At 39.3% G+C, this 16,788-nt stretch overlaps 1 pseudogene; it reads right to left on the reverse strand.

The window, feature by feature from the left end:
* Positions 1-4,623: 4,623 nt before the first annotated feature.
* LOC128520553 (carcinoembryonic antigen-related cell adhesion molecule 5-like) overlaps positions 4,624-16,788 on the reverse strand; it is a 105,343-nt pseudogene continuing 93,178 nt past the window's right edge.

The following is a 16,788-nucleotide window of genomic DNA, read 5'->3' on the forward strand; positions in this document are numbered from 1 at the left end:
AAAAATGTTTCTTGCCTTTGTTCTTTTAGCCACGAGGAGAAACACTGGACATCCCGTGTCCTGGGGTCAATGCGAGTGTCAAAGTGTGATCTGAGTTGGGGTGGTTTACCTCCCCAACGCGGAGTGAAGCCTTAAGTTTATCAGGATGTCACCAGTCGGCTGGGAGCGGGGTTCTGGAATGTAATGGATTGATTGCCCGCTCTGGGGGCCCTTTTTTATCCCCACAACAGTATTTAAGACCATATGTTGCAGAGAGAAATACAAATTTCCCACCACTCGCCTCCTCAGCAACATTCAACTGATGTTCCAACAATTATATTTTTAATTGCCTTTGGCACCTGAAGCATGTCTAAATTTGAATTCACTTTTCTATGTATCATTATAATAAAAATGGCAGGGAATATCAATATCATGGCTATATCATTGGTAGTTGTCGAAAGAAAAGTATAAATTTTGTGTTATCGTGGCACAACACTATCATCAAATATAAGATGTTTTTTGTAAGGTATACATCCCACAAGACCTCTATGTATCTTTCCTCTCACTGTGCAGCTGACAATGTGTCTTCATCATATTGCTGTAAAGCCGTGGTTCTCAAAGTGTGGGGCGCGCCCCACTAGTGGGGAATACAGACATGACAGGTGGGGCGCAATGAACAGGAGAAAATTAATGGAAAATCTTTTGGAAAGTACCTATTCTAATTCATGTTTTTCTTTATTGACAATGAAGAGCTTACACTTAAAACTAAACAATCACACACAAAGAATAATACAATTAAATCAATAATACAAGTAAATTAAAATAACATCAGTTGGGGTCGGGAGAAAAAGTGGAACCATAGTGCAACAATAACGGTTTAACGTTGGCATGTTAATTGCAGAGGAACAATATATAAGGAAACATTCTGTATTATATATGTAATCATTATTCATTTCAATGTGTATGCTGATGTTTGTGTTTTTTTTAAAAATTAATATTTTATCAGGCAGTATTAGTCAGGCATTTCTAGTTGTCAGTGTGGCAACAAAGTTGCTTTTTGATCCTTCAGGTGTTGAACAGAAGGAAAGATCAATATCGTTCTAGGCTTTTTGTTGGTGTGCAGCATTTTTCAATGATCCCTATGTCATTGTTGCGTTGTAGAGAATAATGATGTTTATGCTTTTAAACATATAATTTAGGTGCTTAATCGTGAAAAAAGGTGGTTGTAGCTTTAAGACAATGTAGGGAGGAAATCTATCTGGGTATCTTATTTGCAGGTTATTTACGCAGCTATTGACGCCAGAGATGCGAATATGCGAATATTTTTTACCGCGGTCAAAAAACGAGTCAGTAGCGTACTGTACTGTACGTAGTACATGGACCACAAAAAGGCAGGCGATTCAGCATCATCAGCCTAATCAACCAAAAAGAAAATATGATGAAGCCGATCTTGCGCTTGAATTTATGGTGGGGATGGTGGGCGCAGAGGAGAGGCCCATGTGTGTTTTGTGTCCTAAACCGCTGGCAGCAGACAGCATGAGACCCAACAAATTAGGAAAACACTTAGAGACAACACACCCCAGTCACGTTAATAAGCCACTCGACTTCTTTGAAAGAAAGCTAGCAGAATACAGACAGCAGGATAATCGCATGGTAAAATCTGAACAGTGAACAGCAAAGCTCAAATTCAAAGTTGCATACAGAATTGTGCAGTGCAAAAAAACCTAGAAACGACTGCTGAGCAGCTAATCCCTCCGGGTTCCGTAGATATGGGGTCAATTATGCAAAAATTAGTGACAAAGCAAGCCTTTTATAAGAATTGCACGTGTATTTAAACTGTTTTGAACTTGGTGTTATTTGATCTGATTGGTTTAGAAATTGACCGTACAGCCTCCTTTAGACACCTTAAAACCTGGCAGAAAAATTCGCTGATGACGGTCTGGCCAGTGGGGTCAAATTCTCAATGCGTAATGCTGTGAATATTAAAAAAGATGATGAGCATGCACTTTGTCAACCTGGAGACCTGCCTCGCCTTTTTCGGTCATGAAGATAGGCTTTTTCACTGTGAAGAGTAAAGACTGTTGCATTGTCTCAGATTTGTACCCATACACAGTTTTGTCACCCGTGATGATCCTCAACATAAAGGATGGGTCATATATAGCACGGCAGACTATGCCTTGATGTTCCTTCTGCTCTTGCATCAGCAGCGCAGGGACAACCTTGGAAGCAACATGGCACATGTTCAAATCATATGTGAGGATTGGCTCGACTGTTCGTATGACACACCAACAATGGCAGCAATTTTGTGGATTGTTCTCCAAATGGTTTCGACATTTTTGTGGGTTGAGCTCTTTGAAGGTCTTTCTGATGTCTCCTCAGCTTCCAGTGATGTTCTTCTGCTCTTGAAGCTTGCGAAAGAAAAGGAAAAACGATAGATAAAAGAAAGAAAATGTATAACTAATACGTTTTTTTTCTTTTTTTTTACATACATTATGCTCATATATTTCATAGGTGAAACTTGAATATTTGAATATTCTGCTTAAGTTCATTTATTTAAGTAATGCAACTTAAAAGGTTAAACTAATATATGAGAGAATTATTAAGTATAAGTATACATATGTACTCAGTACTTGGTTTGGGCCCCTTTTACAACAATTACTGCCTCAATGCGGCGTGGCATGGAAGCTATCAGCCTGTGGCCTTGCTGAGGTGTTATGGAAAAACAGGATGCTTCAATAGTGGTCTTTAGCTCTTCTGCATTACTGTATGTCATGTCTCATGTCTCTCATCTTTCTCTTGGCAATGCCCTATCTATGCGGTTCAGGTCAGGCGAGTTTCCAAATGAGATGCAAAAGTTGCTCTCATTAAAAAAGAGGACTTTGGACCACTGAGCACCAGACAAGTTCTATTTTTTACTTTAACCCAGGTAAGAGACTTATGACGTTGTTTTTCATTCAGGAGGGGTTTGACAAAAGGACTATGACATGTGAAGCCCATGTCCAAAATCTGTGTGTGGTGACTCTTGATGCACTCCAGCCCCAGTCCACTCCTTGTTCAAGTTCAAGTTCAAGTAGGCTTTATTGTCATTACAACCATATACAGTTAGTACACAGTGAAACGAAACAACGTTCCTCCAGGACCAAGGTGCTACATGCAACATAAATTTACAACATAAATTACCATAGACACTAAACTAGCTAACCAAGAGGCCTAGTTAGCTGGCTAGCAGAGACAGGACAGAGAGACCTAACATAAATTACAACATAAATTAACAAAAACTAACTAGCTAAGTAACATTTTTATAGACAACAATGAAAGTCCCCAACATTTTTGAATGACCTTTTCCTGGCAATCCTCTCCAGGCTGTGGTGGTCCATGCTGCTTGTGCACCTTGTTCTTCCAGACATTACACTTTGAGGCTTTCCTTCCTTATGGAGGATGTCAGTTATGTTTTTTTTGCACAACTGTCAGGTCAGCAGTCTTTCCCATGATTGTGCTTCCTACTGAACCAGACCAAGAGACCATTTAAAGGCTCAGGAACCCCTTGCAGATGTTATGGCTTAATTAGCTGATTAGAGTGGAACACTTTGAGTCTAGAATATTGAACCTTTTCACAATATTCTAATTGTCTGAGATTGTGTATTTGAGGTTTTCATGAGCTGTAACCCATAATCATATCAATTATGACAAATCATGGCTTGAACTATCTTGCTTTCTATGTAATGAGTCTATCTCATGTAGTAGTTTCACCTTTTAAGTTGCATTACTGAAATAAATGAACTTTTGCATGATATTCTAATTTTGTGAATATTACCTGTACTGCATATGAATAATTGTGCCACTAGAGGGCAGTAATGGGATTTTTTTTTTTACTCCTGATTTTTCCTTAAGGTGCCACACCCAGAGGTTCAACAGCAGTTAAAACTAATTTAAGAGACAGACTGAACTGAGGCAAGATGAGGCACATGCAACTGACACATCAAGAAGACAATAATTGAACTGAGACATAGTAACAGGGCACGTCTTTCTTTTAACAGGAATAACAGAAGCCTGTGTCAAGTACAGGAAGGAGCCATTGTGGTTTTTATGATTTTCCTGAGAAACGCATGACTGACACTTCCTGGGTGTTGGTTGTCGGGTGGTCTAATGAAATATTAGTATAAATGACAAAAAGATTTATGATTTATAGTGTTTTTGTGATTTACAACTTCTGATGTTTACAGTTAAACTATACAGTTATAGTATACTTTATACAAAAGTTCATTCCAATCTTGATAATGGATGGTAACACCACTGTTGCATTTAAATTATATGTATCACTCCATGTCTCAGATGTTATACAATCACTATTTTTTTGTTAGGGGACTTTCATGTTGTCACTGAGTTTACACAGTACAGCATCAAAGCATAGTCACTGAAAAGTTGACTGGAAAGTTGCAAAAGCAACCGCAGCCTTAAGAAGATTGTCAGGCAAAGACGATTCAAAACTACTGATAGCTTCACAAGGAGTCTTTAATATTTTAAATTGGAGCAAAATTACACTTCAGCCCAATTACATTATTTAAACAAGAAAACATATCTTTTTTTACTCTTACTTTATTAAAGCATTGCATAATAAGTCTTACCTAATTAAAAAAAAAAAACATTACAATAAATTTAAATCCTGCTGCATATTTATCCCTGAGGTAATGCAGTAAACGAGCAAATACTGGCTACAGTATAAACATGTATGAAAAAATTATAAAGTCATAGTAATATAAAAGTTAAACAAAATAACGCCCAGTGATAGATTGGCACCCTGTCCAGAATGTACAACATATCGTGCATGAATTCCCCTGGAATAGGCTCCAGGCTTCCTGTACAGTATAAGCAGAAAATGAAGGAATGAAAATAAAACACAAAGTTCAAAAAGGAAAAATAAATGCATAGAAGTAACAGAAATACAAATATATATTTGGAATGAAAATAATGCAATGATTAAAGCTTTTGTCCAAAATTAGCATCACGGCTACTAATCACTAAAACCGCACATACATTCATGTGTTCTCTGTTGCACTGGCTAAAATTTGTTAAAATTTAAACACTAGATTATTAAAAAAAAAAAAAAAGCTAATGATGTAAAAACATAAGACTTATAAAGATGCTTCAGCTTCTATCACTCTGTCTGGTCTTTTGTTCTTCTCAGACTCAGCTGTAAAATACACAAAACATTTTAGCCTATTATTAAATGTTGTGGTTTAATTTGATGGAAAATGAACATTGTGAATTCTTACTTCGAGTTCTGTAATATTTCACTGCCAGAATGATGGTCACCAGCACATATGGAGAGGCCACTACGACACTCCAGAGGAGCTTTATTACTGACATTCTTTGTGAGAAACCTGCAGGGATAAAACCAGAAAAAGGCCAAATAAGTAATCAAAATCTACCTCTAAAGTTTGGACTTTTCAACATTAGATCCCTTGCGCCTAAAGCACTTATTGTTAATGAAATGATCTTAGATTATTGCCTTAACGCACTCTGCCTCACCGAAACCTGGCTTTAACCAAATGAATATATTGGTCTGAATGAGTCTAATTTGTCAGAATATTTCTATAATTGGTCGCGGTGGTGGTGTCGCCACTATCTACAATGATGTACTCACTGTTACTCAGAAAAAAAGGCCCAGGTTTAACTCATTTGAAGTGCTCATCATAATGTTGCATTCATTATGTAAAATACATAATAAACCTGTGCTATATTTTACAATGGCCACCGTGTACAGACCCCCGGGGCCATATGTCGATTTTCTTAAAGAATTTGGACATCTGCTATCAGACCTATTGGTTAACTTTGACAAAGTGTTGATAGTAGGAGACTTTAACATTCATGTAGATGTTGCTAACGACGCTTCAGCACTCACATTTATGGATTTACCTAAATTCCTTTGGGGTTAAACAAAATATAAATGGAGCAACTCAGCGCTTTAATCATACACTAGATTTAATTATATCCCATGGTATAGATATCTCTAATATAGATCAAAGTGATGATATCACAGATCATCACCTCCTGATATATACTCTACCCGTAGAACAGATTAGCTGTGTCTCCCCACGTTATCAATTTGTTAGAAATATGAATCCAACTACTAAAGACAGATTCACAAGTAATCTGCCGGATTTGTCCCAATTTTTTATTAGACCCCTAAATGCAGATTGTCTAGATGAAGTGATTAGCAACATGGGCACTATTTTTACCAGTACATTAGACACTGTTGCTCCCATCAGATTAAAAAAGTCAGAGATAAAACACTTGCTCCTTGGTACAACAGTCACACTCGCGCCCTAAAGAGAGCAACCCGTAACCTCGAGCGAAAATGGAGAAAAACTAAATTAGAAGTTTTTCGAATTGCATATAAAGACAGTATGTGCAGCTATAGACAGGCTCTAAAAACTGCTAGGACCGAGCATCTTAACCAACTGATAGCAAGAAACCAAAACAATCCCAGGTTCCTATTTAGTACAGTGGCTCGCCTAACAAAACCTAAGATGCCCGCAGAGAGTATCCCATCACAGTTTAGAAGTGAAGACTTTATGGACTTCTTTAATGAAAAAAAATCAATAGTATCAGGAAGAAAATAACGAAGGTTCAACCTCTAATAGTATTCCACGATCCAGTTCAGCTTATAGCTTCACATTTAGATTTTCAGTGCTTTACAGGTATAGGACAGGAAGAGCTGTATAAACTTATCACCTTAGCTAATTCAACAACGTGCTTGTTAAACCCAGTCCCACCAAGATTTTTAAAAGAAGTGATGCTTACGGTTGGAGAGCCACTTCTAAACATTATTAATTCTTCATTATGTCTAGGTCACGTCCCTAAACCTTTCAAGTTGGCAGTTCATAAGCCGCTACTTAAAAAATCTAATTTGAACGCGAATTAAATAACAAATTACAGACCGATTTCAAACCTCCCGTTCATATAAAAAATATTAGAAAACGTAGTATCAGCTCAAATATGCACATTCTTGTAGAAAAACAACATCCTTGAAGAATTTCAATCAGGTTTCAGGCCCCATCATAGTACAGAAATTTTACTAGTTAAGATTGCAAGCGACTTGTTTTTAGCTTCAGACCAAGGCTGCATCTCAATACTAGTCTTGCTTGATCTTAGTGCTGCATTCGACATTATAGATCATAATATTCTCATAGATCACCTACAAAATCATATAGGTATTCAGGGGCAGGCGTTAAAATGGTTTAGATCATACCTGTCTGATCGATACCATTTTGTAAATCTGAATGGAGTACCGTCTGCTGTAATGCCAGTGAAATATGGGGTCCCACAAGGGTTTTAGGACCTCTCCTGTTCTCAACATACATGCTTCCCTTAGGTAACATCATTAGAAGACATGGGATTAGTTTCCATTGTTATGCTGATGATACCCAATTATATATCTCAACAAAACCAGACGATATAGCCAAGTTGTCTAGATTAACTGAGTGTGCCAGGACATAAAAGATTGGATGACCAATAACTTTCTTTTACTAAATTCAGATAAGACGGAGATATTACTTATCAGCCAAAAAACCAGCACACAACAGCTTTTACAATTCAGCCTGCGTTTAGAAGGATGTACTGTTACTACCAGCTCAGCAGTAAAAGACCTGGGCGTGATATTAGATAGTAACTTGTCCTTTGAAAATCATATTTCCAATATCACAAAAACAGCCTTTTTCCATCTTAGAAATATCGCCAAACTTAGGAGCATCTTATCGGTATCTGATGCAGAAAAGCTAGTTCATGCATTCATGACCTCCAGACTGGACTATTGTAATGCATTACTAGGTGGTTGTCCTGCATCTTCAATAAAAGAAGCTTCAGTTAGTCCAAAATGCAGCTGCCAGGATTCTCACTAGATCCAGAAAATATGATCATCACTTATTACATGCAAAGGAAGATAGTTAAACTTTTCGGAACAGGAACAATAATAGACTCCTTATAGCATGTAGGGATCACCGACTGAGATAAAGAGATGTTGAATATCTCTGTAAACACAGGTGCTAGCTGGTCTGCCCAGGCTCTGAGGATATGACCTGAGATGCCGTCTGGTCCCGCTGCTTTCCTGGTGTTCACTCTCTTGAAAGCTCTCCTCACGTCAAGCTCGGGGATGATGAACGTGTTTCCGGTGCTGGCAGTGTCTTCCTGTCTGAACATGTCATAATCTGCGTCATCAAGTGCATCCTGTAAGGCGGCCACCGATTGGTCCGTCCAGCGTTCGACCTCTCTCTAAACTGGAACTTCCTGTTTTAGCCTTTGTTTGCCTTGTAGCCGCCCTTGACTGTTGTATAGCAATGATCCAGTGTCCTTTCGCCCCTGGTGGGGCAGGTGATGTGTTAATAAAAGTCCCCCGCCACAATAAGTGCAGCATTCCGGGTCTGTGTTTGATGCTGTGTGAGGGCCTCATGCAGCTCGCATAAGGCAGTGTCCGTGTACGCTTAAGGTGGTATATAAACGGCGCTGATTATGACGGATGTAAACTCCCGAGGAAGGTAAAAAGGATGACACATGATGGACAGTAGTTCCAGGTTGGGTGTGCAGGAGTGTGTAAGAAAAACAATGCTCGCGCTGTTGCACCAGGTATTATTTACCATTAAACACACGCAACCTCCCCTTGACTTCCCCAAGTCCCATGTTCTGTCCATGCGATGAACCGAGGAGAACTCGGCCGGCTGGATGGCGTGGTCTGGAATCGCTGGGTTCAGCCATGTCTCGGTGAAGCAGAGGAGATTGCAGTCCCGAATGTCTCTCTGGAACTTTCGTCTGGCCTTGAGGTCATCGAGCTTGTTCTCCAGTGACTGAACGTTGGCGAGCAGGATGCTAGGCATGCACAAGGTGTGCGGTGTGCACGGGCTCTCAGCCTGATCCATACGCTTCGTGTCGCGTCTTTTGTTCTCCCTCAGGATCTCACTCGCCCAGCTCGGATCCTGAGTTAAAAACGTCAAGTTGTGAGTACATTGTATACCAATAGAAACAAGGGTGTCTCTATCATACCTAATGTACTCAATGGTGATGATTTGACTGGTTTTAAACCTCTGAAAATTAACTTAAAACACAAAAACAAAGAAAATGTGGTCGGAGCAGTCGTGACGGCAGCCGACCTCACCGGCGCCATCTTGTGTGTGTATGTGTGTGTGTGTGAAGCAGAGAGGGGTGCTTCTTACACACACACACACACACTCTCTGCTCTTCACAGAAACATTGCTCTGCTGCAACTCTTTTCAAAGGTAAAGTGCAGATTAATTTGTTTGTTTTACGTTACAGCGGTTATTCCATTAGTATGCTCTCACACGAGTGTCATTAGTGATGTTCCTTGCTAATTTTAGTCTGTCCACTAATGTGTGTTTATGTAAAATTAAAATAAGAAATGAGAAAGGTTTACTGTTTAAGAGTTTCATTGCAAGGTTAAAAATCCATTTTCTCCCTCAGCCTCTTTTATGTGTAATTATAATAACGTAATTTGACACTGTGCCGCTTTACACACACTCTCTCAGGGCGGGAGGAACTTCACACACACACACACCCACACACACACACACACACACACACACACACACAGCGCCTGCGCATAAACAGAAACACTTATTTTTCGGGATTTATTTTTCCTTTTTTTAAAAGGTTATTAAAGAGTAATTTGTTTTTATTTTTACTTTATATATTTGTGTTAATTATATTGTATTTATTTTTTTGGGCTGTGGAATGAATAATTTGAGTTTCCATTAATTTTTATGAGAAAATTAAATTTGGCCGCTTCCAGAACAAATCATGCTCATAATCCAAGGTTCCACTGTACTTTCTTAATAGTTAGCTATATGCTTACACTAAGTAATGAAAAGGGCCTTTCTTAGATTACAGGGTTTCCAACTGTAAAGTAGGGAATCATCTCGTAATTGGAAACTGAAAGACCTATTCCGTATTTAATTACAGGTGAAACACAAAAAATTAGAATATTGTGCAAAAATTCATTTATTTCAGTAATGCAACTTACTGAATCATCTCATCATGAGATAGACTTATTACATGCAAAGGAAGATAGTTCAAGCCGTGGTTTGTTATAATTGATATGATTTTGGTGCACAGCTCATGAAAATCCCAAATCCACAATCTCAGATAATTCCCAGAAAATCCCATAGATTCTCTATGGGGTTCAGGTCAGGCGAGTTTGCTGGCCAATCAAGCACAATAATCCCATGGTTTTCGGTGCTTTTGGCAGTGTGGGCAGATGCCAAGTCCTGCTGGAAAATGAAGTCAGCATCCCTACAAAACTTGAAAAATTCTATTTAAGATCTATTAAAAATCATCAGGAAAGAGAAACTACAGATTAGACTACTAAAACAGGGCGATTTGTTTTTAAAGCATACAGTAAAAGCATAGAAGGAAAACCCTTCTCTCCTTTAGACTGTCTGTCATAGTTTCTACCACAAAAGAGAACAGGGAATGTGCTTCACATTGGTCACGACTGATGACCCGGGGCGGCAACTTCTTGGGGAGGTGGCTCTAAGTGCAAAAAAATAAAAAAAAGTTTAGAATGCTGATAACATTTGTGCAATCAGTTTTGCTCATCAAAAAAAAAAAAATTATATCCAAATAAGAAAATGTTAGGTGGCCTGTTTAGAATTAAAGAAGAAAGAAAAGAATAAACAGGCAAAAGATAAACGTACAGTATGCAGCTGTTATCTCTTTACAAGGACAATCTTATGCATGTAGTAAATAGGAGATTATGCAGTGTTCTATTTACTACAAGTGATCCTTTTGTCATAAAATGTGATCTGATCTTTATCTATGTCAAGAAAGTGATTAAAATAACACAACAAATCTGTGTCTCTTTATTGAGTCCAGTTTTCCTTCCTTGAACCTGTTCAAAGACCTGATTTTATTAGTACTTTTACATATAACAAATAGTTTGTTTGTTCAGTGGATTACAAGGGCCATTTTGATGTGTTTTTATGCTCTTCTCACCTTTCATTCATGATAGGTGTAAAGATTTTTTTTTCACACGACTCATCACCCCCCCAACACAACGCACACACATAGCGCTCCAATCACATGCAAGATTTAGGTCGACAACTGGAATCTCCAGCAGACCTAATTGTCATGATGTCTTGAGAATAAGGCTAATTAAACATTGTCATTTTAAATGCCTTTACTGTACATAAATAAATAAATTACTTGAATGAAGAAACAAAATTCCTTAACGACCATTAATGTAATGTTATGCCCTTTAACACGTCCCTATTGCATATATTTTTTCTACTTGCGTTTGCTCCATTTCCAGTTTTTGTTTCTTGAATCTGTTACGAATAGTGAAAAAAAATGCATTTTACCTTTATTATAAAGTAAAAATAAATCCCGACAGATAAGCCTTTCCGTATGTGTGTGTGGAATTAGCCCCTGCTCTTTCCCCCAGCTTTTTCAGTTTCACAACATAAACACTGTTTTTACGGGAGAAAAACCATCAATCTCATGACTCTGACTGAGCGCAGACTAACATAATGACTGCTGTAAAATAAAAATAGAATAAATTAACCTGCACTTTACTTTGGCTATATATATATATATATATATATATATAGAACTTTACTAATAATTATAGACTTTTGTATTCTTTGTTGTACTTCATCTTTTTGCACATGCACAGGCATCTTTAAATTTGAAAAGAAAATAATAATGGGCCGGTAGGCACCTTATTTTTCATATAACTAAAAACAGCTGAATAAAATGAAATATACACAATGAATTAACAATTGTTTTTGCTTTACAGATGTGCAGAGGTGATTCAATATTCAAAGAACTTTATTAATCCCAGAGGGAAATTGCTCTTGGTTATACAGTTGCTTAGTTTAATTTACCGGGAAGCAAGGAAAAGTTAGATTAGGAAATATATATATTAGACAGGAAAATAAAATCAAAGAAATAGAAATGTTAAAATTCAAAGTAAAATAACAATAAATAGAAGTAAAATAAAATAGAATAGAATTAGCTCTGGCATATAATTTAGATACATATTGCACTAGGACTGTAGTGTAAGTGAAAAGAAATATTGCACAAGTGAATTATAATTGGATATTGCACTTAGAACATTGAGTTGTGTGAACAGAAGTGTCAAATTGTAAAATGTTATTAACCAGGAACTACTGACAGTCCCTGGAATGTAGTGAAAATGCTACAGAGAAGAGTTATATAATTTTATGGCCATAGCGAGAAACGATCTCCTGTGGGAACACCTGGTCATAATTAGACTCCGTCCACACGAAGCCGGTGCATTCCCTATCTGATCATTTTTTCTCGTGAACACGGCGACGTCTCAAGAAATATCTGCGTACACACGAAACCACTGAAAACGGTGTAGTATATATGCCAGACCAGTATGGGGCGCTGTAATTCTGCCATAGAGATACACTATACACGGAGAAGAAGACTTTGAGCATGCGCATAACCTTGCGTGCTGTATACGAACCAAGATGGTGTTGTCCATTATCGCTTGTTGCTCATAACAGTTGCAAAGAAGCAATAGATTTTTCTGTAATAAAGCTAGTAGGCTTTGTAGCAACACGAACACAATCATGTAGTCCGCCATTATTGTTGTTGCTGTTACGTGTGACGCAACCGACACATGATGTGATGACATCATCGTTTCACAAAATATACGGATTGGCCGTACAAACGGAGACGCAAGGGTGCCGTTTTCAGATTTATCCACTTTGGGACCCGGTTTCAAAAAATAGCCGTTTCAGTCTCCTAAAACGCCGGATCCGTGTGGACGAAACGCCAATACGAAAGAAAATGTATACGTATACAGCGAAACGCGTCTCCGTGTGGACAGGTCCTCAGTCTCTGGCTTAAGTTGCTCCTCTGGTCAGTGAGAACTTTGTATAGAGAGTGAGAAGGATTGTACAAGATTGTGCGTATTTTGGACAGAATCCTCCTCCTTGCCATAACATCAACAGAGTCCAGATCCAAACCCAGGACAGATCCCGCCCTTCTAATGACCTTGTCCAGTCTGTTTCTGTTTGCCGCTTTTATGTTACAGCCCTAGCAGACCACAGCAAAGAAGACATGCTTGTGGGATCCAGCGGCACTGTGCGAGAGCTTTTTGCAGGAAAAAGAAAAATTTGCATTTTTAATGGCCACATCTGTATTTGTGTAGATATGGCTGGTGTAACAACATATGGGCCTGGAGCTTTCCTTCTCTTTTGTTTCCGGAGGATCTGACAAGCATCCCTTTCACAGACGTGAAGTGTAAGAGGGGGAGAGAGGGCGGTTTCCGAAGATGTTAATAGTGATGTAGAGAGAGGTTGAGGACACGTGTGTGGTGTATGACTGGGAGTTTAGAATCTACAATAGAACTCATTCAGGTCATCAACCAGTTGTTGAATCCCGTTCAGAGGTGAGGGATGGCATCTTGTAGTTAGTGTTGGTTTTCAGGCCTTTCCACACTAAAGCAGGGTTGTTTGCAGAAAACAGGTTTTTCAGCTTTTTAGAGTAGCATCTCTTAGCCACTCTGATCTTCCTTGTTAGTGTGTTCCTGGTCTGGTTGTACAAAATCCTGTCCCCACTCCTATAGGCATCCTCTTTGCCTGATGAAGCTGTCTGAATTTTGCTGTAAACCATGGTTTGTCATTGTTGTATGTTAAATAGGTCCTGGTAGGGATGCACATATCCTTACAGAAACTGATATAGGGTGTTACAGAATCTGTGAGCTCATCCAGATTGGTGGCAGCAGTTTCAAAAACACTCCAATTAGTGCAGTTAAGTCGAAACAGGCCTGTAATTTCTGCTCTGCTTCAGTGGTCCATTTTTTACAGTCCTTATTACAGGCTTAGCAGATTTAAGTTTTTGCCTGTAGATCGGGAGAAGATGAACCAGACAATGGTCAGAAAGTCCTAAAGCTGTTATGGGGATGGAGCAGTCTGCATTTTTTATTGTGCTGTAGATATGATCCAAAATATTTTTGTCTCTGTTGGGGCATGTAATGGGGTTTTTGTATTTAGGTAGTTCACGTTTGAGGTTTGCTTTGTTAATTATAACAGAGTCCGGGTGTTGTTGCTCTGTGTCAAAATGAACGAGGTAAACTCCCGTGGCGAATATAAAGGCTTGCAATTTATAAAGTATGCCACCAGATTGGGAAAGCACACCTTTTTTCAGTGTTACATCTGTACACCAACGTTCATTAATGTAAAAGCATGTCCAGTGGCCTTGTGATTTCCATGTTGATTCTGTGACACAATCCGCTCTGAACAGCTGGAAGCCCGGCAGATGTAGCGCGTTGTTCAGAATGGCTCTATTTTGCCAGGTTACTATGAAACACAGCCCTTATTTTTCCAGCAGGGCAGGAAAAGTTTTCCATTTTGTTGGCTAGAGAGTGGAGATTCGGTGTATATATATATATATATATATACTAGGCAGTGCAGTTCTAAAGCCGCGCTGTCGGAGCTTGATGAGCACTCCAGCTCTCTTCCCCTGCCTGTGCTTCTTAAAGCATTGTGTGGTATGTTCTACTAAATGGTCAGCAGTTCATCCCTGGTATAACTGATCACATTTGAAAAGCAGAAAACAGGACAAACTAACAAAAACAGTAATACAACTGGAAAGCTCCACACTGAGGCAGCCATCCACAGCGCCATCATCAGTACCCATCAGTACTCTCATCTACCTCCCAGTGCTGTCTCATTCTCCTGCACTGGTGGTAGGTGGGCTTCTGTCAATCCGCCATAAAGAAAGCTGATTTTATCTTAGTCCTAGCTACCCACTACTCTCTTGATTTTCTGGCACTAACAGAGACCTGGATATCTCCACAGAACTCTGGCTGCCCTTTCCTCTGCCTATGCATTCTCTCTCTCTCCATGAGAACCTGGCAGAGATGGTGGTATGGGTCTGCTGCTGCATAAGAGATGGTCTTTCTTGCCTATCCCCTTGTCTCATCTCAGTTTTATCGTTTGAATTTCACACAGTTAAGGTAACTTTTCCAATTAACCTCTCCCTGGTCCTCTAGGAAACTTTCTGGATAAAATAGACATGCTTCTTAGGCTTTTTTCTTATGATAACACTCCTCTCACTGTTCTCGAGGATTGCTCTTTTCTTACCTCCTTCTTATTAACACTAAAAAGCTGCCTCCCCACACAAACGGGAGGGAATTCACTTGACCTGGTTTTCTGCCGTCCTTCCCCAGCCACAGATATCACTGCTATCCCCCTCTATAAATGTGTTCAATATCTGGTTTTCTTCACAATCGCCCTTTTTCTATCCTATCAAACGTGAACCTCTTATCCGCAGAAACCTTCACTCTAGCCTGCCTTACTCTGTGTCTCCATATACCCGATCATCCCTCCCAGACCCTGCCTCCTTTTCCTCTCTACCACTAGAGACTGCAACTGATACTTTTTTCTCCTCATCCATCCACCTCCTATGTCCTCTGTCTTCTAAACCAAAGAAGATTTCTTGTGTTGCTCCTTTGCTATCTGAGGTATTGCACAACAGCAGAAAAGAATTAAGAACTGCAGAAAGAAGATGGAAGAAATCACAGCTTGATGCAGATATTGTCTCTTATCGCTCTCCTCTTTCCAAATTCTCATGTGATGTGAATTCTGCCAAAACTGCATTCTACAGAGAAATGCTGGAAGCCTCTGTACCACATTCTATGACAGAAAAAAATGCAGCAATTTGTCAGACCTTTTCTCCCAACCCAACCCTTACATCAGAATTTCAGGATCTTCCCTACTCTCCCTTAGCAGAATTCTCCAACCTGTCCATTAATTAATTTCGTTAGACCTGCTCATTGAACCCAATCCCTTCCACAATGCTCCAGGCCATCTCGCAAGACTTCCTTTCCTTTATCACAACCATCATCAATCACTCCATATCATCTGGTCATGTTCCTGCTGTTTTTAAGAAGGCAAAGAATATTCCCATCCTCAAGAAACCCTGCCTGGATCTCAACAACTATTGCCTGGTATCGCTTCTCTCTTTTCTTTCTAAAATTCTTGAAAGGACTGTTTTCATCCAAATGTCTCTTTATCTCTCAAAGAACAACCTTAATGATCCCAACCAATCCGGATTCAAAGTGGCACATTCCACAGAGACTGCCCTTCTGTCAGTCACTGTGAAACTCCATGCTGGTAGATCAACTAAACTATCATCTGTCCTCATCCTTCTGAACCTGTCAGCTGCTTTTGACACCACAAGATTTTATTATCTATTCTCACAAGCCTTGGAGTCTGCGGAACAGCATGGCAATGGTTTGCTTCTTACCTAGAAGATAGATCATATGAGGTGACATGGAGGGGATCCACATCTTCCCCACGCAGACTCTTTACTGGTGTTCAACAAGGTTCAGTACTTGGTCTTCTTCTGTTCTCCCTTGATACCCGGTGCAGACGACACATAATTTATTCTTTTCTTTCCTCCCTCAGACTCTCAGGTTTCCACCTGGATCTCAGCATGTCTGGCAAACATCTCATCCTGGATGGCAGCTCATCAGCTAAACTCAATCTGAGTAAAACCGAACTGCCTTTCATTCCTGCTGTATAAGCCCGTACCCTCACCCAGTGTGGAGTAATGTGTACTGTATACTGTAAGCCTGTACCCTCACACAGTGTGGAGTAATGGACTACTGTATAAACCTGCACCCTTACACAGTGTGGAGTAACATCTAATTATACTCAACAGTCTTCTGTTGCTTTTCATGCACTTTAGCGTTTTGTTGAAGGATTAGTAAGCTGAAAATAAATACTCAATTTTACGAACTGAATACAAATCCTCTCCATGACA

This window comes from Clarias gariepinus, chromosome 1 (assembly GCF_024256425.1).
Source record: "Clarias gariepinus isolate MV-2021 ecotype Netherlands chromosome 1, CGAR_prim_01v2, whole genome shotgun sequence".
Taxonomy (NCBI): Eukaryota; Metazoa; Chordata; class Actinopteri; order Siluriformes; family Clariidae; genus Clarias; species Clarias gariepinus.